The sequence below is a fragment of the Gouania willdenowi genome, chromosome 3 (genome assembly GCF_900634775.1).
Source record: "Gouania willdenowi chromosome 3, fGouWil2.1, whole genome shotgun sequence".
Classification (NCBI taxonomy): domain Eukaryota; kingdom Metazoa; phylum Chordata; class Actinopteri; order Blenniiformes; family Gobiesocidae; genus Gouania; species Gouania willdenowi.
Window position 1 is genome coordinate 6343114 of NC_041046.1, and position 25192 is coordinate 6368305.

The following is a 25192-nucleotide window of genomic DNA, read 5'->3' on the forward strand; positions in this document are numbered from 1 at the left end:
AACAAATAAACAGTGTGGTTATATTGTTTTACTGACTTAAAACCAAAACAAAAATACAGAAACATCCAAAGCAGCATTTTTCTGTTTTAAAATTAAATGTTGTTCTGTTTGTTTGATATTTGGATACGGGGCCGGCTATACGCAGGGGCAAATCAAAGATTATAATTCCTCACTCCATGCTCAGATTTATTATCTATTACACTCTGTTCCTGCACGTTTTTACACGTGCATTAACAAGCAAGCCCGCCTGAAGAAGGTCCTGTTAAGGACTGAAACGTTGCGTTACCGACTTGCTTTATCTTCCTTTTGTTATGGATAGACGGGGATATGAGGGCGGGTGGACGGTGGTCTCCTACCGTCGGGACCATGACAAACACTGCCTCAGACCACTTCTATGACAGCTCCACGAGACAGCAAGCACCACACACAGGTTTCCTGTTTTTAGCCATCTCATCACTGGAAGTGCTACTATAGAATTTAATGTGCTGCCAACTTTTGTAACAGTTGCAAGGTTAATTCTGCAAGCAGTAGTTAAAGAACATCTTCAAACGTAATTATAACAAATTTCGTAGAATTTGATGATGAATACAAATTCGATTGTCTGTGAAATTTACATTTAATTTGAATAATCTTCCATTAAAATTGCCTTTCTGCTGTTTTTGACTAAACTGAGAACATAATTGAGTTTTATTAGTGTGTAAGACACTAAGAATAAAGGTAAGACCATGAATACACCATAGTTTTATTTTTATTGAGTATGAATTGTGGAATTGCAATGGCAAATTAAGAAAACAATGAGGGTGCAGCGCTTTCTCTGAGACGTTCTTCCATGGTCAAATATGTCTGTGGTGTGTGGTTGTGTGTGTGTGTGTGTGTGTGTGTGTGTGTGTGTGTGTGTGTGTGTGTGTGTGTGTGTGTGTGTGTGTGTGTGTGTGTGTGTGTGTATTGATGTTGATATGAGATCTGACTCTGAAAAAGTCAGAGCCTCGCCAGCCACGAACTTCACCACACGTCACTGCACTACACGGTGGCCATGGAAGCGGAGTTTGAAGCCCACCTGGGCATGCCCACAGCAGACTGCAGAGACCCCTTCCAGACAGAGGCGTTGCAACAGGGTAGGCAACACAGGCAATTGCCTAGGACCCCGAGTTGAAGGCCCCCCCCGAGGGATGGCTGACCGTCAATTTCAACATCAAATTAATGTATCTGCTTTGAGACGCTGCAGCAACAGCTCATCAAAAATCCCCTGCACGTGGCCCTTTCTGAGTAGTCACTAGCTAGTTGCTAGTAGGGGGCCTCGACAGACGGCAGATATCAGTGACAACTTGAAACCACCCAGACACATTACAGTAATACGTCGGGAACCTCCCTAATGGGGCCCCACTACTACGGGTCACTGCATCAACGTCCTGTTGTTATCAAACACACACCGATAAAATGAAGCGGACATATCCCACAGGGCTCATGAAAAGAGGAATAAAACAAGAAGAGGATGAAAAGAAAAAAGGCGATAGTGGTAAGTGAGAATGCGTAAACTATGTGTGTTACATTATAAAAAAAGTTGTCCCAGTTAGTCATTGTTACCAATGACTGTGTACCAGTGACGTGCCGTGCCGTTGGGTAGGCACGTTGCAAATGGAGACCACCAATGACAATTTCATATGTTTCTGCTGTCAAGTGTTAATTCAATTCAAATCAACTTTATTTGTATAGCACAATTTCCAACAAAGTCATCTCAATGCACTTATCAAAACATAAAATTCATAATAAGAAAGAAAAAACCCAACAAGATCCACATGAACAAGCATTTAGCCATCTAACAAAATCAACATCGTAAAACACCATTAAAGAAACATAAACAATTATTTAATATAGCCTCCATACTCTCCCAACAAGATATATCTCATGACACGGCAGCGCATGTGTTGGAAACACAGAAACACGGAGAAAATGACAACAACTCGGAACAGCCTCAGTGAGCATCCACAAAATCAATCCTTCCTTTTGTACCATTCACTGTGAAAAGTATGAAACATTTTACCTTTGCTGAAGGTCTGGTAGCTCAGGCTGTCATCCTGACTGTAGTGTTATCCCGCCCACTAGCTAGAGCAGTGGTTCTCTGGTCTGGACCCACATTTTTCCAAGGACATTAAATCGCGACACACTATTTTTTCTTTTTTTTTTTTAGAATTCAACCAACCAAATTCAGTCTTTCAAAAACAACTGTTGAAAACACATATATAATATTTTTTCCAACATAAATCTACATATTTTCCTGTGTAACATGCATTTCACAGCATGCCTATCAAAAGAAAAGTTTCTTACAAAATAAAATAGAACATGATAGACATTAAGCATTTATTTAATTTTGACCAGCTGTCCGCGACCCACCCATTACAGGTCCGCGACCCACTTTTGGGTCCTGACCCACCAGTTGAGAATCACTGAGATAGAGAACGTAGCAGCAGCAGTCACATGGCATCAATTCACTAATGTACTGTGAACTTATGTATAGCATTTAGCATAGCTCGGTTACGTCCAAAGGCAGCTCTCTACGCTGCCTTTGGACGTAAATGGTTGATATCTTGCACAAACACGTAAAAACATGCAATGGGAACGGAGGCGGCCTTTGGGAGGGGGCGTGGCTTCCCTCTGCCTTACAGCGGAGTGAGACTGTGCAGCTGTTCCAGGAAATAGCGCTGTTTAGTAATTTGGCCTATGAAACGCACAAAATGCTGACACTTTCAAACTTATAGGTACTTTAGGCTATTGGAAATGGAAAAATAAATTATAATTACATTATAATTAAAACAAATAATCAAAATATCAATTCACCCTTGGGTAGGCTCTGCCTACCTTACCTACCCTGACGGCACGTCACTGATAACAGGTCAGTTTGACCCATGTCTTAAATCAGCTGTAAAATACACAAAAAAATTTTATCTATCATCTAATGTGTTTCTCATTTCTTAGTTACCTTGTTAGACTTCCTGATCAATGAAAATATTGTTGTTTTTTTTATGGTCAAATGATCTTTAACAGAACTGACTGGGAAAACTTCACACTTGAAAACTTTAACTAAATTATAATTTTCAATTTAAAAGCCAATTACAATTACAATGTCAATTATCTGAAGTTAATTACAATTCAATTGATTACAATCTTTTACAATTACAATTATAATGCTCTCATAATTTGAATTATGTATCAATTACATGATTAAAATTATAATTGACCTGGGTTCCCGACCCACACACACACACACACACACACACACACACACACACACACACATCACAGTCATGCACTGAAACCCATTCCCACTAACACAGTGTGAGTGAAGTATCTCGACGCAGTGAAAGAGAGAAACGTCTTCTTTAAAGATCCTCTTGTTGTGTCGTTGCGTTGGGAGATAAGGACGGATTAGGCTGAGAGACGCTCTGAGCTGAGACACGCAAACTGCTGTTAAACATGGGAGGGAAGCAGCAGAAAGCACACACACACACGCTCACACACACGCACACACACACACAGAGAGAGAGAACCCAGGATGCTGAGTAGTCCAGACACAGAGAGAGAACAGAGGCTTATCTGAGGACTGATGCTGGGTCCAGGTCGTCAGTTTCGACCTCTGAAATGAATGTGTTTCATTCAGTAAGCACAGGAAACATGACTGGCCAGTAGGGCTGGCCAATATACTGTATTAAGTTTTCCATTTTGGCGATAAAGAAAATTACAATATTGCCTATATCAATGAATATTTTTGTACAACCTATTTTGTATTAAAATTTCGCAGTCTCTGCATTCACTACTTCTCAGAACCGCATGATAAGCACAGTTATGCTGCGTTCGCACCAAACGCGTTTTGGGCGTCAAAATCGTGCCTCACTCCTCTAGTTGGAGGCCACGATATGCCCCAAAAGTTTAACAATCCCAACTCTAGTGTCAGCCACGTTGGAGGTGCCGGACGCACGTCAAAAGCTTGAAATCTCAAAACATGCAGCGTAAAGCGTAATAACGCGCTGCACAGGAGGCATGGGATGCGCAGCGGGACCTCTCGATGCTCCTAGAAGCGCGTCCACCATATATCATGAGGGTCTGGTACCACAGTGTGTTCTAACAATGCTTTTATGCAGACAGAGGGGATTGTAAGTAACCAAAAAAATGTGGAACACCTGTAGGAATCAGTAGCACCAACTTTCAAGGTTGATTCAACATTCATTGCTGCAGAACAGCTTTAAATTGTTAACCTACTTCATGTTTCCTGACTATAATGCAAGAAATTTCTGAGTGTGTGTCCGTGGAGCGAATATCTCCTTGATGCAGTGTCTGATCGACCAGAAACTTTGTCAATGGCTTCCAAATACCCCGACTTTGTGCATCTGTAAATTTGGAGTAATTTGGTCGTCCCAAAACCAATTTAAAACCAATTTGAAATGACAAATCCACACTGTGGAACTCCTGTCAAACATGACTTTAGAACACTGATGATGTCATCAACGGTGACTTCATCATCAGTGTTCTATTCTATGCTAATACTAATGCTAAGCTGTACATACTTGAAAAGTTATGAATGAATTTTGATGACATTTTCAGGAAATGTTGATAATGGGGCAAGAAACGGCTGATTAAGTTTTGGTGATGATCTGGAATCCAAAAGAAAATATATGTGTGTATATATATATATATATATATATATATATATATATACTGTATATATATCCCATTCATTTTCCCATCCACACGGTGGAACTCCTGTTAATGTCAATGTGAATACATACCTCCGACTGACACTGTACTTGTTTGTACAATTCTGAAATGTACATTATTTTTCAGTTTTGGGTAACCAAACCTTTTTTTAACCTCTGGCTGTTGAGTATTTACCTTTGTACCATTTCAAGCTATTCATTGGACTTACACGACTTGAACTGCAATAAATAACTGGAAAAATTAGGGTGTTCTAAAACTTTTGACCGGTAGTGTATATATGTTTTAAGACTTATTTATTAAAATACTTCTCAGAACAGCATGAAAAGCTCAGTTAAATGAATCACTGAGTGCGTCCTCACCCAGATCGTCCCCTAAACAAGCCAAACGCCACACTACAGAACTCACTCACACGTGCTGTCCCTTAGAGGAAAAAAAGACTAAAGTGGCACATATTGTGCAGCTGTTTGTTTGTAAATAAAAAACATTTTCCATACTTTTGTGTTTTTTGTTGTCCGATGTATTTTTGATGTTTTTTGTGTATTTTTCTGTAATTTTTCATGTCTTTCTGAGACAATATGTGTATTTTTTGGTATATATGTTGTTTTTAGATTTTTGTTGTCCCATTGTGTCTTTTGTTGTCCTTTTATTTATTTCTGTTCTTTTATGCACTTCTGTTGTCCCATTGTGATTTTCTTTTCTTTATATGTCCTTTTGTGTATTTTTGTTCTTTTATTTGTACATTTTTGTAGATTTTTTTTATATGTGTTTTTGTTTTTCCATTGTACATTTTTTTTCTACTTTTGTGTCTATTAATTATGTGTGTTATTTTTGTGTATTTATCTGTTAATTTGTGTTTTGTAGTTATTTTGTGTATTATTATTATACAAAATCAAGTAAAAATGTAAAAAAAAAAAAAGTGTTTATTTGTTGATCTTCATGAGGGATTTTCATTTTTTCTATTGTATCGTGAGTATTTTGTATTGTGAGTCCTATATCAAATTTTGTTTTATATCATGAGTTGACTATTTCATTACACCCCTATTGTGCACCACAAGTTTATAATATTCTAGATGATTTCCTAAAGTCTTTTGACACTGAAAATAGACAAAATCCACTTTCAACCAACGTTAGGGTCCAAAAGTGACAGAAAACAAGTCAAATCATCACATTCATTCCACCATTCGTCTGAACAAGTCTCGCAATATTTTAAAGGTATAACTAGTATTAATGTCTAATATATTTGTATAATATTATCTTATTAGTGGATGACTTTGGGGAGGATCAGGAATCATCACATGACAAGAAGATACTTTTCATTCCGGGGCTTTGCATGAATTCCATGTCACATGCACTGGTTTTTAAATAGGTGATGATAATAAAGGCTCCATAAAGTAGTGCTTATCCCTCGTACAAGTAATAGAAGGTATATGCAACTCTTGAATTGGATTCTAAAATGCATGTGATTTGCATCTTGGTTTTATAATGTGCTTAACAATGAGAATTTTCTAATCATTTTTGATCAAAATAGATTAAACATTTGCTCTGTCAGTGGAAAAAATGCATTATACATATTGGCTTTTTTTCCAATGATATTTATGATTAAACTTCATTATACAAATGTTACTATTACCAACAATGTGAACGTCTCATTCCACCACATCCTGATGTTGTTTAATATGATGGAGAACCAGTGACTCAGCACATTTACACATTTACAGTAAAGGTGCAACTAAAGGTCTGAATTACTGTCAGAAAATGTCGAGATGCTAATATTAGTGAAGAAGAAGTCGTCCATATCTTAAATCTGGGCTGAGTAGACTGTTCTAGTTTGATGATTAGAAAAAAAAAAAACTTTTTATGCAAAGTTTATGCACAGAGAGAAATATTTGTTTGAAGAGTGTCATGATGACATGATTTAGTTTTAATTTTAGACTGCCATCAATTATTGCTTTGGGTTTTTGAGTTCTGTTTGTAGTGTGACACTTTGAATAGGAATTGTTATTGTATTTAACTTTTATTCCTATTGAGTTGAAAAGCTCATACCCAGAGTATTATTATGTAAGTATGTCCAGAAATAAAGTTACAATAAAAGCATGGTTATTTTTCCAACTGCACTTTTTTCTCTTTCCAAAATATTGTATCATAATTATCGTGAGCCCATTATTGTATATCTCATTATTGTGAACTCGTTCCACTTCTAATTTACAGTGAACTCATTGTCATGTTTCAGAAACCAGTTAGAGATGGGTTCATTGCCCAGTTGTTCAAAAGGTTTATTATCTGGACTTTTTTACTATGCACTTTTACTTTTATCCTGGTTGTTTGATCCAGAGCAAAACTTTTCCAGATAACCAAATCCTGATAATGGCTGCTTTAAATTAAAAAAGGAACAAGCGGGTCAGAAAATGGATTGATGGATGGATGAGAGTTCAGGAAGTTTCAAATTTTAAAACTTATCGAGAATCTGAATAATGCTCTGACCAAATTTAAGAGATTTTTCTACGGTGTAAGGCAAGGGTTTCAAACGCATCTTGGTTCAGAGGCCAAATACGGACAAGTCGGTAGCAGGTTTTAGGCTAGAAAATGAACACTTTCAACATTTATGTGCACAAGTTTCCACTTCCAGTTATAAATTAGACATAAAGTATGGAAGGCATCAAAAATATCTGTAAACAATAAGTGACAGATACGTAAATGTCCTTTGATTGATGGATTTTTTTGACCAATTTCTATTCAATTTGGGGAGATTTTGTGGAATAATTTAAAAAACAATTTTAGGATTTTGTGCTCTGCGATGGACTGGCACCCTATCTAGGGTGTACCCCCACTTAACGCCCATTGAGAGCTAGAGATAGTACCCAGCAGACCCCTGTGACCCTGGGGAAAAAAATGGAGCAAACGGGTCTGAAAATGGATGGATGGATGATTTTTGGAAAACATTTAGAGTGTTTTGAACAATAATTTAAACTTAATTATTTGGTCATTTTTACAATAATTCATGTTTTCTCTGTAATTTTTCACTTTCTCCAGCAGGTCGAATCGGATGCTAAGGCAAAATATGGAACAAAAAAAGGCAATATGTAAGGAGAAAAGGAAACAAGTGTCAAATTTTATGGGGGAAAAGCAGCTTATTTAGCAACAAATGGTTAAAGAATAGGATGAAAGTGTCAAAAAACTTGCAAAAATTGACAAAAATGGGAAAAGGGGCACTAATTGGCATATGGTTTGAAAAAAAATTGGAAAAATGCCCAATATAAATTGGTAAAAAGGGTTTAAAAATGATTTCCTTTTTAAAATTTTCTGTCGGATTAAGATTTGAAAATTAAGCCATAAACAGCCAAATGTTGAGCATTACTGACTAAATAACTTCTAGTTTGCACGGGAATCTGCTGATAATGGGTATTTGGGTTGGTCAGGAAACAAAATGCTAGGAATACTTTATTTATTTTTTTTAATTATTATTATTTTTTTTTTTTTTTCACTATATTCTGCCAATAACATCCTTGGGTTTTAGGCGCTCAGGTGGACCTCCCTGCTCCGGTTACATCATAACCCTGGAGGGTAGGCTTCCTCCCAAAAGGGTCTGGGAGCTGCCTTCCATGGGGGACCCCTGTGGCTCTGAGTTAGCCCCCTCGTGCTAGGTCTGGAGGCAACCCAGAGCTGAGAGGGATACCTGGACAGGGAGGGAAGAGGAAAAAGAAATGAATAAATGTAAAATAAAACTTGAGAGAAAAAAGAGGCAAAGGAAAACATTTTCTAAATTAATTCATCTTCCTTTTCTTTTTTTTAAATGTATTTTATTGCATAATTGTGACCATCACTAGCCTATAACGAAGGGTAAGAAACACTTTATTAAGAGAATATAAAAAGAGAGGGCAGTGTTACATCTAGAGGGGGAAGGGAACAGGAAAGAGGGAGTCGGGGTAGGACATTTTGGTTTAATTTATTTTTCTTTTTTCCCCCTCTCTTCTTTCAATTCTATTATATCTATTTTGTTTATACTGTATGTTTATGTATATATCATTCCATTCCCCCACATATTTGTCATATCATTAACTTGTTATTGTCTCCTCCCCTCACCCTCTAATAGCACAATACCATTTACAGTATATCATTATTATAATATCACACACACACACACACACACACACACACACACACACACACACACACACACACACTTACTATATTATAATGTATAACATTTGTAAAATACTGTCTATGGAAACCTCAGTATTTTTTCTGTAATTGTCTCTGTCTTTGTGTTGTTTGTGCCAAAAAAAATTAATAAAACAAAAGTAATAAAAGAAGAGAAAATGATGGGGCTGAATTTTAGTCCCAGTCCATCCCTGCTCACATTAGAATCTGTGTTTAGTTCACTTTTTAAAGCAGTTCAGTTTGACGTGTGAGGGGTGGGGGTCACAAACACATGCTGTCATTAGGATCTGATTTACACACACACACACACACACACACACACACACACTGCACACCCATCCATCCATCCATCCATCTCTGTTCACCACAACCCAGTCCAGCCTGGTGCCAAGGCGGCACAGATGCAAACTCCCCCCTGACCGGGCCACTGCCAAGGCGCTGCTTCCGAAGCCTCTTCACCAGCTGGAGACCTTGATGAGGCCAACGCAGCCTCTTTTTCTACACACACACACACACACACACACACACACACACACACACACACACACACACACACACACACAGACTGAGAGATGCACTCATATAAACATGTATGAGCTCCCTGGTTAACACCCGTGATCCCTTTCACACTCTCATGGTGTCTCTGCCAGCTCCATCATCCATCCTACCATCCTACCATCCTACCATCCAACCATCCATCCATCCGACCATCCTACCATGATCCTACCATCCATCCTAACGAGTACCATCCTACAATCATCCTACCATCAAACCAAAATCCAACCATCCAACCATATATCCATCCTACCATTCTACCATCCAACGATCCTATCATCCCACCATCCTATCATCATCCTACCATCCAACCATCATCCCACCATCCCACCATCCATCCTACCATCCAACCATACATCCATCCTACCATTCTACCATTCTACCATTCTACCATTCTACCATTCTACCATCCAACCATCCTACCATCATCCTACCTAATGCCACCATCCTACCATCCTACCTAGGGTTGGGTATTGGTTGGGCTTAATCCAATACCAGTGCATACTCTGAATTTTTTTACTTAAAAAAATAAAACCGCACAAAAAAAAACCCTTTTATTTTCAGGGCCAAATTGAACAAAATATTAACTTACATAACATATATACACGTAATATATGGAAATAATAAATAAACAATACTGTATCAAGCATCATAATACTGGAGATGAATGCTGTTATAACATGATTTTATTTGTCATTAATCATTAATAGCCCATGTAAAAATAATAACTCTTTATTTCAATATTTTTTTTAAAGCTATAGGGAGCCATTGCAAAAGAGTCAAAGTCAATAGTACCGTTTACGTCGGAACTGGTGCCAAATCGGCACCGAGTCACAGTCCCCAACCCTAATCCTACCAAGTATCATCTGACCATCATCCTACCATCATCCCACCATTCTACCATCCTACCAAGTACCATCCTATGATCATCCTACCATCATCCCACCATTCTACCATCCTACCAAGTACCATCCTACAGGATGCCCTGCAGCAGTAGATGTGCTTTTACACACAAAAACACAAACACACCACACTGACACACTTCTCAAATGAACAATTAAATGTAAGCACACAAGAAATATCCATTAACAAGATTGGTTTTTTATTTAGATATTATATTTGACAATTAGTCTAGTATTTCTCAAAACAGATTTTATTATTTAAATTAATAATTTCATCTAGTCTAATAAATCTAATGAATTGCAGTGGAAAAAATCTGTTAAGTGGTTTTTCTGTGATTTCTCAGTAGAATCACCTGCTCTAGAAAAAGATCATACAACCTGTGACTCTAAACAGATATATTTGTTTTTGTTTCCCACCGTCTGTTCTTTTTTATGAATTGCTGCAACAATTGAATTTCCCCTCTGGAGATAAATAAATGCACAGTACATTCTATTCTATATTACGAATGATGATGGATGGATGAACAGATGGATGGAACAAACTGGGCAATCTGTTATTTTTGGCAAATAATATTTTGTGTCACTTTTCACTAGCAATACTTACTACAGAATTACGATTAAAAGCAGGTTAAAAACTAAGGGCCAGATCCACAAAGAATGGAGTGCAAGCACTACGATTTGCATCGCGTTTGCACCAGCAGTCAGCGCTGTTTTAGCCCCTTATCCTCCAAAGAATTTACTCTAATCAAATGCTGGCGCTAACACGCTTGCAAAGTGTCACCTTAGCGCAAATTTTGGCCTCCCTGTCACCCTCAGAATATACTTTAAAGTTCTGCTGATGGTGTATAATTATGGTCCAGAATCCATCAGTGAGATGTCAGATATGAACCCAGCAGGTCTCTCAGATCTATGGACACAGGTCAGATAGCGGAGCCCCGAGTTCACAGCAAACATGGTGATGCTGCTTTTAGTTGTTATGCTGCATAGGAGTGGAACAAACTGCAGCAGAGCTGAAGTCATCATCACATGAGAACATTTTTAAATCCAAGTTAAAGCTGATATCCAGAGTTTCTGAGAAACGTCTCGATATCCCGCCCAAAACCGCTCCACTTCCTCCCCTGCCTCTGCCAATCTACCAGAAGCCACGCCTCTACTTTTCTGCACGCGCATCGCGGACATAAAGTCGCATCGGGTTGTATTAATATACTGTAGGTCTATGGGTCAGGTAAGAGCCAGAATCATATTTACCTGTTTGCTGTTGTGACGCGCGGCCTTGTTTCCGTGCACAGTTTTACGTTCACTTTGATTGACACTCTCAAAAACAGGAAGCGAAGCCTATTGGCTGGGCTCACTTGGTGATCCTCTCCATTTGTATTTGCATTTGCATTTCAAAAGAATCATACATGAACATAGATTTCTCAGAATCTCCGGATATCAGCTTTAAGGGCTTTTCTTTTACTCTACAACATATGACTGAGGGAGATTTTTAATCCGGTTGTTGATTTAGTGTTTTTACTGCTTATTTTAATGTTTTACTGCTGAGTTTAATGTTTTACTTCTGATTTTAATGTGTTACTGCTGATTTTAATGTGTTACTGCTGATTTTAATGTTTCACTGCTTATTTTAACTAGTACAGTGCCCGTCGGAAGTATGTAATCATGTGGGAGCATAAGGGATATATTTGCGGGTGCAAAATGTGGGTGCAATTTTCCTGGTTTAATTCTATGGGACATGTGCATGACTTCATCACTTTTATATTTTTTTGTATGGCGTATTTTTCTGTAACGTATGTTTTTTGGAGTCATGTGTATTTGTGTATCTTTCTGTTGTCTTTTTGTGCATAAATGTTTGCTGTTTTTTAATTTGTTTTTTTTTTGTAATGTATTTTTTTTGGAGTCATGTGTATTTTTGTATAATTATTGTTTTTGTTGCTATTGTAGTGTGATTCAGGAGTAATTTTGTGTATTTTTTGTATAAATATTTAGTTTTGTGTATTTTGAGCCATTTTCATATTTTTGTTGTATTTTTCTGTAATGTATGTTTTTTTGAAGTCGAGTACAGTGCCCGTCGGAAGTATGTATTCATATAGTGGGAGCTTAAGAAGAGTTGTCAATTATGGCATAATAATAACATACTCTGTAGCATTATAAAGGGGTATATTTGCAGGTGCAAAGTAAAATAGCGTGTGCAATTTCCCTGGTTTAATTCTATGAGACATGTGTTGGTTTTTTAACTCATTTTTAAATTTTTTTTGTTTAGTGTTTTTTTCTGTAATGTACAGTGCCCGTCGGAAGTATGCATTCATGTGGGATTATAAGTATTTAGTTTAGTGTATTTTGAGTTATTTCATGTTTTTGTTGTCGTTTGGTGTATTTTTCTGTGTTGTCTTTTGTGTATCTTTCTGTTGTCTTTTTGTGCATAAATGTTTGCTGTTTTTTGGTTTGTTTTTTTTTTTGTAATGTTTTTTTTTTGGAGTCATGTGTATTTTTGTATAATTATTGTTTTTGTTGCTATTGTAGTGTGATTCAGGAGTCATTTTGTGTATTTTTTGTATAAATATTTAGTTTTGTGTATTGTGAGTCATTTTCATATTTTTTGTTGTTCTTTAGTGTGTGTGTGCCTGCCTAACTTTCACTAAACTTATCTATTTTCAGTAGTTAGGTGTAGTGGCAGGTGTGTCGTGAGTGAAGCTGCAGTAATCATCAGGCGGGCTTCACTATGTAGCACCGTTTACTGATCTGACTTAACACTACAGTTACTACCACCCAATGGACGGGTGTCGCGACACAGACTGTAACCAGACTAAATGGTGGTCCGTTACACACACACACACACACAGATCGATAGTGAAGCGCACCTGATCGGTGTGTGTGTGTGTGTGTGTGTGTGTGTGTGTGTGTGTGTGTGTGTGTGTGTGTGTGTGTGTGTGTGTGTGTGTGTGTGTGTGTGTGTGTGTGTGTGTGTGTGTGTGTGTGTGTGTGTGAGACTCTCTACCTTGGACACAAATCTCCTCTGTTGGTTCTCTCTCACACACGCGCGCTGCTGAGAAATGTGCAGCTTTCAACACAGCAGCCATTGCCGTCAATAACCTCCGGGTGAGGTCTGTACGGTCTAAATAGTGAACGGTCTAACTAACATGAAAATTAACGTTTCGAAATGTCATCACCAAATAAAGAACAGTAAAAAACTATTTTTCCTCAAAAGAGAAAAGAGAAGTCCATGGGAGCTCATGCACGCACCGGAAGTGAGCTGTGCAGTGAAATAGATATAGATGGTGCGCTAGCGCCCCCTCACACCCTGAGGTCAAAAGTTGAATAGGTTTCATTTCGGGGCCGAATAGAAGTGAAATAAAATTAAAATAAACATTTTGAAATGACCAAATTACTCCAAAATAACAGATACACACACTCGGGGTATTTGGAGCCCGTTGACCGAGTTTCAGGTCGAACTCGCACCACGTCGGGGAGATATTTGCTCCACATACACACATCCACACATCCACACACACACACACACAGACCTCCCTTGCTTTTACAGGTAGATGTTTTACTGCTGAGTTTAATGTTCTTATTGATTTTTAAACTCTTAAATGTTTTCTGTTTTGCACTTTTTAATCAAACACATATTCGGTGCAGAAACCATGTTGTTTACATATTTGACGCTTGAAAAATTGAAAAATGGCAAAGAATGAACTGCCGTTAAGGCTCAAAAATAGTTGGAAGTATGTAGAAAGTTTGTCACCAGAGGACGCGGCTGCTTATTTAAGGAAACTCACTTTAAGTACAGGTGAACAATTGCGGAACCATGCAGCATTCCAGAAAATTAGTGGTCATCCGATGTGTGCTCCTGGCCCGATGTTCAATGGCCAGACATTTATACATACTGTATCTGATAGAAAAACCCAATGTAAATATGAAGGAAAACCTAAACGCATTAAGTCTCTAGATCATGGGTGTCAAACTCTGGGCCAAATTTGGCCCGTGGGCCAGAGGTTGTAATTGTTTTTGGCCCGCGAGGCCCAAATGACTACTAGAGCTGGCCCGCCAGTATTATAGACAGATTTGGCAAAACCAGGAAGTATACAGCGCATTCACCGCTAATACTACAAATTCCATAATGCTCTGCTGTTGTTTTGGCGCGTCAATCAGGACAGGACCCAGAAAAGAAGTTGGACATCCAAACGTTCAACTACAAACGGACAGTAGTCATAGCAACTTCATGCTACAACTTTCACCGTGCGACCCCTTCCCAAAAATGGCAAGAAGAATGGCAGAAAACCGGAGCTTTCTGGACAGGTGAGAGGAAGAATATCTGTTTACAAGGACCTGGACATGATTCAAAGTAGACAGGAAGTAGAGGAGATGAAAAGAAGTTTGGTTTCACAACAGAATATGTTCAAAAAAGCCACATCACAAAGTGAGGCTGCTGTAAAGGCTAGTTATATTGTGGCAGCAGAGATTGCAAAATCAGCCTGGCTCTTTAATGAGGGAGAGTTTGTGAAAAACTGTATGATGAAAGTTTGTGACCTCGTGTGCTCAGAGAAAAAGCTAGCATTTTCAAACATGAGCCTGAGCAGAAACACAGTAGCTGAACGCACATGTGATCCCTTGCCAAAAAGGGAAAAGATTTCGTTGCATTCTCCCTTGCTGAGCAGCGACGCATCTGATACTGCTCAGCTGTCAGTCTTCGTCCGTGGAGTGGACTCAAATCTGTGTGTAACGGAGGAGCTATTGGGATTAAAATCAATGAATGGCACAACCACAGGAAAGTAAATCTTTGAGGAGGTTTCCAAATGTGTAACTGAAATAAAGCTGCCGTGGGATAAACTTGTGGGATTAACGACAGATGGTGAACCAGCGATGTGCGGTAAAAAGAGTGGACTGGTGGGCAGGGTTCGGGAGAAGATGTGGGAAGAGAACCGTGCAGGTGAGCTAACTGTTTATCACTGCATCATACATCAGGAATCACTGTGTCCCTAAAGATGGAACATGTTATGATCACAGTAACACAAGTAGTTCACTTTATAGGAGCCAAAGGTCTGAATCACCGCCAGTTTAAGTCTTTTCTGGAGGAATGTGGTTTGGAATACGCAGACGTGCCGTATCACACAGAGGTGAGATGGTTAAGCCGAGGAAAAGTACTTAAGAGATGTTTTGAGCTGCGTGAGGAAATATGTCAGTTTCTGGAAAGCAAAGGGAAGGACACTGGCCTTTCTGTGTGACATCACGAGCCATCTCGATGCGCTGAACCTGCAGCTTCAGGGGCGGGGGTGCATCATCACAGACATGTGACAGCTTTTAAAGCTAAACTGTGCCTGTGGGAGAATCAGATGCTGCAAGGAAACCTTGGCCATTTTACCTGCTGCCAAAGCATAAAAACGCAGATCTCTACCGCCGTGTTCCCATGCACACAGTTTACTGAAAAACTCAGTGTATTTGGTGCTGTTTGGCCGGCGATTTGCCGACTTTTATGTCCAGAAATGTAGGTTTAAACTGCTGAGTAATCCCTTCGCAGTTGATGTGGAAAACGCACCAACCAACCTCCAAATGCAGCTGACTGAACTCCAGTGTAATGACACGCTGAAGTCAAAGTATGATGCTGTGGGCGCCGCACAGTTTGCACAGTTCATCCCTGACACAATGCCTCAGCTCCACACCCAAGCTGCTCAGATGCTCTCCATGTTCGGCAGCACTTATCTATGAGAGCAACTTTTCTCCTCCACAAAGATGACCAAAACATCTCACAGGAGACGTCTGACTGATGAACACCATCGCTTGATACTGAGGATGTCCTCACCTCAGAGCCTGAACCCAGACATTGATCCAAGAAGAGATGCCACGTGTCTGGCTTGGACACATCAGATTAGATCAGTGTGTAGCAAACTGAGCAATAATAAACCTTTTCTTTATGCACTTTTTCTGATTTATTGTTGTTGTTTTATTTTTGAAATTATTAGCCTGTGGAAAAAGTTTATTTTGATATTTAAATCAGAAGGCTGCAAATAGAAAAGGGGCATTTGATTTTTATTTAAATTTCATTTAACAAATCAATGCCATTGATGTGTTTTTTTAAATTTGAAATTCGATTTTGCATGGCTGTACTATTGTATTGATCATATTGTATAGTAATACGCGTTGCTTGTTCCATATTCAATGTTAAAGCAAAACATGTTTGGGTTCATATTAAAAGGTTCAGTTGTTCAATGTTGGCCCACGACTTTGTTCAAGTTTTAAATTTTGGCCCACTGTGTATTTGAGTTTGACACCCCTGCTCTAGATGCTTCTAGCTACTTGTTATGAACGGGGCTGACTGCTGTACTCCTGTTACCGAAGGTTTCCGTGTATTTCTGTGTATTCTGATCAATTTCAACAGATGAGTTTCCATCTCTACATTAAGTCTCCTCCTCACTGTCCCACATCTACATATCAGTCCATTTGCAGCTTTTTATGGTCACTTTTTACTGGATCCAGATTGAGATAACGCTCCGTCCAATCGGCGTGCACCATCGCCTTAGCAGCGCTTACGTTGACACGATCATTTCTAAACAAACGTAACGTGGTTATTTGGCAACTTTATGCTGTTTATTTCTATCATAAACCAGCTGATTTTTACTTCATCCGTGTGTGTGGGTGTGTGTGTGTGGGTGTGCGCGTGTGTGTGTGTGTGTGTGTGTGTGTGTGTGTGCGTGCGTGTGTGTGTGCGTGCGTGCGTGCGTGCGTGCGTGCGTGCGTGCGTGCGTGCGTGCGTGCGTGTGTGTGTGTCAGATACGTCAGCTGTCAGCCTCTGTTTGATAGCACACAACCATGACTTTTGTCTTTTCTTCTGAAAAGGGTGCCCACCAGCTGGTATGTTGTAAAATTTAAGTCCTGGATTATTGGTACTCCTATCTGTGCAATCAACAACGCAACTCAATAGCATTGTATTGTTTTTATACGTAAAAAAAGGGCTTCAATTTCATGCCAACGCTAGTACAGTAGTGCAGTTCTCTGGTTTTTTGCACCGAGCCTGCACGCACATTCACCTAATTTAGTATGTATACGTCACATGAAATGGGTCTATTAAGATGTGCTATACAAATAATTTTGCTTTTCCTTCGATAAAAGAATAAGTGCAAAAATAGCTTTTTTTAGTAATATCTGACAATAAAGTCTGAGAAAGTCTTCTCTTCACTAAAGACAAAGCATTTGGAATTATAATATTTATAAAGAATCAAGGTCAAGCAAACACTTTGTATTTCTTTTTGGCTAACAGTAAAGCATTTGTATGGCAAAGCTCTGCATAGAGCGATATAAATGACATGAGAAAAAGAAAAGAGTGCTGGAATGGGATCAGTGGCAGTGTTCTAACCCTGGGCTCTTTGTGTTGGAAACAGAGAGGGCCCTTAACCTTCTCCTTTACATCCAGTGAGAGGGCCAACAGCTTGCACCACCTCCTCCCACTTGTCCTCACAAACATCCATTCTGCATCTAAAGAGACAAGGGAGGAGGTTCAGCAATGTTCATGTCGACGGATTCCTGTGAAAGCATTTTGATGTCCCTCTTCCTTTAGAGCGGACTAGAGAAAGGCTGCAGGTCTTGGAAGTGTTGCCAAGAACAACCAGCGAGAAGGAGGCAGCTGTGTGTGAGGAGAGGACGATCAGTCCAGGGATCAGAGATGGCCCACGACTAAAGGAAAACAGCCAATCAAAGGAGACGTCTCACGTAATTGGAGTTGGTGTGTGTGCCTTTAAATAAATTGACTTGGGTGTCGGCCACAAACAGCACAAACACACAAGCAGAAGAACTAATGATTTCAACTTATCCAATGATGTTTGCACATTACTTCTGCAATTGTGAGGTCTGCGTGTTAGGAAATATCAAAACTAATCACTAGAATACATCATGAATTCATCTGCATTCACTTTGTAATAAAATCACATTCACATCGTGGTGGAACCACTCAGCTTTTCCCTCTGGAGAGTCTAAACTCTACCAGTGGTTCTCAAACTTTTTTGGCTCAAGTACAGCTTTCTCTTATTTCTGAATCCAAATACTTCCTTTGTCCGACTACAACATTTTGCTTAGAAAACAATTTAAAACAACTATAGATCATAATGATGGAATGAATGAGTGATAACACATATTTTAAAGAATCTCATTTTGTAAATAACAGTATTTACTGCATTGGTTCACAACCTTTTTCTGGATCGTGACCCCATTTTCATATGAAGAATTTCTGGCGATCTCAAATAATTTTTTTTTTTCCAGAATCAGTTTTTGATCATGTTTGAGCTCTGATATGTATTTATTTTTTACTGCATTTTAGTTGAACTACATTCATAAAGTGAAGGTAAATACAGTTTTTAAGAGTGTGTTGTTTTAATGGAAAGAAAACTAACATATAATTCAAAAAAATTTAAAAACCTATTTTAATTTTTCAGAAATTTCAGGCAATCCCACATGGGGTCCCAACATGGTGTCCCAACCCCCAAGGTGGAAAAACACTGATTTAGTGGTTCCTGAATATAATATATATAATATATAATATAATTTTTATTTTCATATCACGCCTGGGGTGGGACCTTTATTTGTAAATTGTTCACTCTCTTTCTCTCTCAAGTACCCCCATTTGAGAAACACTGCTCTATACCACAGAAAACATGAATCATCGTGTAAATGGAACTCAACAATATTTGGAGGTGCTCACAATTTACCTGGTGCTTATATCGCATGATTGCAGACATTTTTCAAGGAAAACAGTTGGAAAAAAAAATACCTTAAAATTCTTAAATTTAAACTTGGTCCCCACCCGGTTAGGTGTTCAGCCTAAGTAACCATGGTGATTTACCACATTAAAAAGTGAACCAGTGTCATAGTACAGGACACACCAAATAAATCCAGGAAGTCAGCGCGATGAGAAGAAATCCAGATTTGTAGTACAGGCCTTAATTCCAACTATAATACTAGAAACAACAACAAAGACACCTAAACTGAATGTAACAGTTACACACGACAACAAAACACAAAATACAAAAACACACAAAAACATACAAAAAACACACAACAGGACGAAACACACAAAACAACAACAAAGATAGACAGAATGTCCGTAACATTCACAAAATGACAAGCAAACACAAAATAACAAAAACACATAAACAGTCACGTTCAGAACGCAAACGTCTTCCAGCTTTTCCAGATGTTATAATTCAAGATCAACTAGACATAACTTAGTAAAATTTCATAAAGATCTGTCAATTACAAACTGAGATATACATTTTTGGAAATTTTACAAACAGTGAGAGAAATGATAGGGATTTTTTTCCATTTTTCAAACTGATCCAGAATCAGTCATTTGATCCAGATCCCCTCTAAAATGAAATGGAATCTTCCATGACCTAAGATTTATCTTTAAAAAGTGATTTTGACATAATTGTTCAAACAAACCTGTGATGGACTGGCGCCCTGTCCAGGGTGTACCCCCGCCCAGCGCCCTATGAGAGCCGGAGATTGGCACCAGCAGACCCCCGCGACCCTGTTAAACGGGAATAAGGGGGTATGAAGATGGATGGATGTTCAAACAAACAACAGTAAAAATGTGACCACCTCGGAAAAAGTCATAACATATATACAAAAAATTAATTAAAATACACACAAAACAACATAAGCACACAACTCATGTCACAAAAACATTACAATCATCCTTGTAGGATTAACAATTTAATTTTAATCCCTAACTTCATTCTTAATCAATTATTACTTCTAAATATTGGCTTTCATAACCTTCTCAATTTTTATATTATTTACAATTTTTATTTTGCTTTCCTTTTGATTTCATATTTAATCATGAAATATTTGGTTTTAGTCCATTTTTGTGAAAAAATTTTGTAATCAAACCACTTTTTTAAGATTTTAAGTCAAGACAACATTCAGAAAAATGACTTTTCCAGGCAGTATAATCTTCATTATGTTTCATTTATTAAATTAAATATTTATTAATATTATTTAAAAAGTAGAATTTTATGAGATTATGTGTTAAGAATATTTGTTGCTTTCCAACTGCAGTGAAAAATAATTTTGTTGATCAAAACTATAATGATAAAGAATAATATCAAAGGAGCGGTATCTGTGGAGTGTAGCAGGATATATATATATATTTTTTAATATAATAGAGTTTAACTTTCCACTTCCTCAAACTGCCTTTAAAGCATTAGTCGAAGCCCATTGTGTGAACACACCATCTCCCCTTGGTCTGTCTCTAGTGTTCCACACAGTTAAGTGATCATAAAACGAACTTTACGCTACAAATACATTTTTCCCATCCACCGCACTCCCATTACAGCTGGAGAGAAACAGCCTCTTAAGAGACATCCAGACGTTTCCTGAGGCTTTGGCCCCCAGGGCCTCCCACTCCTCACCCCGAGCAGAAAGAAATCTCCTCTCATTGTGGCTATCCCCACCATACACATCACCGCTAATGCCCGGAAATCACATTTTCCCATCACTTTAGCATCATCACTTAAAAGCACACCATTTCCAACCAGTTTAAGATGAGTAAAAATATCCAAAGGATAACACAGTGGCTGTACATAAAGGCAGACGCTGGAAGGTGAAACCCTGTGGGGCTCGACTCACGCACTTTGAATGAATGATGAGCAGTTTGGGATTGGGGGCGACTTTCTCAGTTTAAAAACAAATAGAACTGTTGTTTTTACGTATGATGTTGTAGAACAAGTGGATAAATATGAGTGTCAGTGATGTTTTCTCTGAAGTCGTGGTAACATGTTACATGAAGTTTTATACATAAGGCTGACATCATGCTGTCATTAGCATAAATAAGGTGTCATGAAAGCTGTCATTTAGTGTTGTTCACTAAATTATGACACCTTTGGAGCTATGTTGGCATTTTTTTAGGTTTGGTGGGGGGATCTAGTGGGGTTAGGTAGAGTTAGGGTTAGGATAACAAAGGGTTGGGTGAGGTTAGGGGTTAGGGTAATGAAGGGTAATGAAGGGTAATGAAGGGTTAGGGTTAGGGCAACAAAGGGTTAGGTAGGGTTTGGGGTTGGGGTAATGAAGGGTTAGGGTTAGGTAGAGTTAGGGTTTGGATAACGAAGGGTTGGGTGAGGTTAGGGGTTAGGGTAGTGAAGGGTAATGAAGGGTAATGAAGGGTTAGGGTTAGGGTAACAAAGGGTTAAATAGGGTTAGGGGTTGGGGTAATAAAGGGTTAGGGTTAGGGTAACAAATGGTTAGGTAGGGTTAGGGGTTGGGGTAATGAAGGGTTAGGGTTCGGTAGGGTTAGGGTTAGAATAACAAATGACACCAGACTTATTTTTTGTATTTTATTGAATGTTGAATGAATATCGGACTTGTATCACTTGTATCACAAGAAGTGATTAACACCTAATGGCCAGCTCTCGATCAGCAATCGTACGGTCATAAGAAAATCAAACATGTTTGAAATCCTGGTCGTTCCTCGTGAGGGTATCGCTGTTGAAGTAGTGTCACAGACCGTTTACCTCAAACTCTCACACTGCACATGCGTGAACACGGTTCTTTTTCTTCTTCTGATTTTTACATTGCATTTCCGGAAACAAGACCCTGACGTGTTGTATATGGACGTACAGTGAGTGCAGTCAGGTCGTGTCGGAGTGTCGGTCCGTATAGTGCGAGAACATGAATCGTGAGCAGCAAACATTTGGACAATTTGAGCTGGAGCAACCATTCGCAGTGTATGCCCGCCTTTAGGGACGTTACGGCTGGTTTCTACCAGCCTGTCCTTCCTCCTTCTCACCTAACACACCTGTTTTACATCAGTAATCAGATGGAGAGGGAGGACGAGCTCTATAAAGGGCTGAGAGGACCAGAAGGAGGGAGGCCCAACACCAGTGACCAGCAGCAGACATGTGCTCCCCACTCAACATTTGTGAGTTTGTTATTTTAGTTTTGTGGAGATTTCTGGTAGTCCTGTTATCTTGTTTATTATTGTATTTGTACAGTTGTTGTAATTTATAGGGTAGACGCTGGGTGCGTAGGCCCTGTATTGGGTTGGCCCAGTGTCATTTGACGTCACATTCGTAGAACTGCGTGGGAAATTCGGCCCCGGAATATCAGAACAAGTCTTTTATGTTGGGGCCCCTCAAGCCTTTAGATAGAGGGGGCCTTAACACAGCGCGTTGTTTTACTGTAGTATGTTCCTGCTGATGCTGTTAGCCTCACTATAGTGTATGAATGAATAAATGAATTAGTTCATTAACTTGTTCATGATACAGAGAGTGTATGACACAGGCTTCATCAGCTGACTGTAGATCAGTCCATCAGGTATAAATCTATATCTGTGTGCCTTCGTCAAGAGAAGTTTTTATTTTTCAAAATACAATGACCAGAATTAACATTAAAATATGTACATTCATTATTTTAATTGATTTTTTTATCTTTGGTCTTCACAGATCATCGCGAGAAAATGTGTCAATAAAAACAACATTTCCCTCCAAAAATAAGGATGTAAAAAAGTTTCTCATAAAACCCCAAAACAGTCTTTTTTTTTAATAACGGTTTAGTTATTTTTTGTTTAGCGTCTAACAGTCTATTATTAACTCTTCCTGCTGATGGTGATGAGGGTGAACGAGGTTGACGTGAGATTAAATGCGTTGCAACAGGAGATGTTGCTTTGGGAGGTTGAAAGTAAAGCAGATGGAGGCGAATGGTTGTGTACATGGAGGTGATGGCGGTAGATAAAGGATGACACGTTGAAGAGCGGATAAAACGAGGAAGAATGAAAGTGAGCGAAGGCGTGGAGGGGAGCCACATGTGATCAGCTGTCAAGTATTCACCTGCTCATCTTGTTTCTCTTAAATCTAACCCGTCTCCTGTCGTACTCAGCTCTACTCTATTTTCATCACCTTTCATTCATGCTCCTTCCCACATCTCTGTCTGATTCTTTTATTCACTCTGGGATTTGACTCCCAAATGTAAAATTTCACTTCCAGATGTGGGTCGTTTGGAGGTTTGAGAACTTAAAACAGGAAAAATACTTGTGTTGTCTTTGGGGGCAAATCAAAAAATCTTTTATCAACTTCACAAGCAATTTTCCCGTTGGTGTGTTGGTAACAAGTGAAACCTAAATGGTTTTGAGGCCAGAGGCTGAACTTGTTTTTAAAGGCGTGCAATGAGTGACACTAAGCTGATGTGTGAATTATGGATTTTAGTTCTTCATATTTTTAAAGAGTTATTCCTCAAATGTGATGTAAGTCTGCATGGTTTCTCTGTGATTATGATTGATCTGACGCTGCATTCTCCGCCCCTTTCATGTGAACCCGCACGTGTCCAGACTGAAATCACCTGGGTTAAGTTAACTTGTTTATATCCTGCTTCGTAGTACAGCTGCTCTCTGACAGAGAGTGTTTGGTTAGGTGAAGCTAACGGAGCGATATCAGGATATACTTATCCAGCTTCTTAGTACAGGCCCATTAAGACAATAAAATCAATACGGTGCATACAAATATTTTCTTTGTTAATTTGGACGGCATATTTAGGTTTAGTTTTGGATTAGATTTTTAGATTCTTTACATGTCTTGTACATAAAGTAGAATCGACAATAAAGCTAACTTTGTAAACAGGATCCTCAAAAAATTATTGTTTGTTTACTGTAAAGTAGGAAAAGGGGCGGCGCTAATAAATTAATATTTCCACCCACTCATTTTCAAACACAAAAAGTATATGTATGTAGTAATGTATGTAATTATTGGGTTTTTTTTCTTTTTTTCCTGGATGGAAGCCATCTGCATCAACTCTTTTGTTTATTGTAATATTGTTTCATGTATAATTGCATTTGCAATTTGTTAAAAATAATAAATTGAAAGTTCTATTATCACTCATTTATCACACATGTAATAATAATAATAATGCATCAATTTTATATAGCGCTTTTTGGAGACTCAAAGACGCTTTACAGATGCTTTACAGAATTAACTATTATTGTAGCCACAGCTGCCCTGGGGCAGACTGACAGAGGCGAGGCTGTCAAAGTGCGCCATCGGCCCCTCTGACCACCACCAACACTCATTCACACACTACATTCATACTAGGCAATGTGGGTGAAGTGCCTTGCCCAAGGACACAATGACAGATACCAGTGAGGTGACTGCCACCCCACTGTGACACCTGGAATCCTCAGTGGTTTCCCATCCACCTACTAATCAAGCCCAGACCTGCTTAGCTTCTGAGATCTAACGGGATTGGGCAATAACAGGCTGGTTTGGCCACAGCTCATCTCATGGCAGCTTTACAAATCAAATCTGTCAAACAACAACAAAAAAAACAAACTGCTTTTGCACATTTTCTGCTTACAAAGGCTTGTGAAGGGATGAATGGAGGCTCTATTTCAGTGATTAGAAGTTTGGTTGAAACTGCCCAGATTTGTCCTTCAAAGACACACACACACACACTATCTCCTCAGAATGATTTTTATTTCTTTCTTTATTTCTGTCTGAGTGTAATTCTTGAAACCACGACACATCTCCAACTGAATCGTCTTCAGTCGTCTCCTACACGCCTTCATGGAGGATCTTTTCAGATTACAAACACACACAAAAGCACGTCTGTTCGTGCAACAGTCAGTTTAGTTGGGGTGGTGCCGTGATGCGTTTCCATCAAATCACATTTGAAACTGAATCTGTGCAAAGGGCTGCTTGTGGTAAACACTGTCATTTCAGCGAGAGATGGCTAAGCCGTGCAGGGCTTTTCCGCCTAAACGGACCACTTAAAGCAAATTATCATTTACCTTTTGACGTGTGCCAGATCATTAGGCAGGGACATTAAAACCAGCCACCGCAGCACCAGAGGGACCCTGAGTGAACCTCTGCCCACCACATAGCTGCTATAGCTGTATG

The 25192-nt window shown here is 38.9% G+C and overlaps 1 pseudogene; it reads left to right on the forward strand.

Annotated features, from left to right (window-relative positions):
• Positions 1-1033: 1033 nt before the first annotated feature.
• LOC114458937 (general transcription factor II-I repeat domain-containing protein 2-like) overlaps positions 1034-25192 on the forward strand; it is a 43915-nt pseudogene continuing 19756 nt past the window's right edge.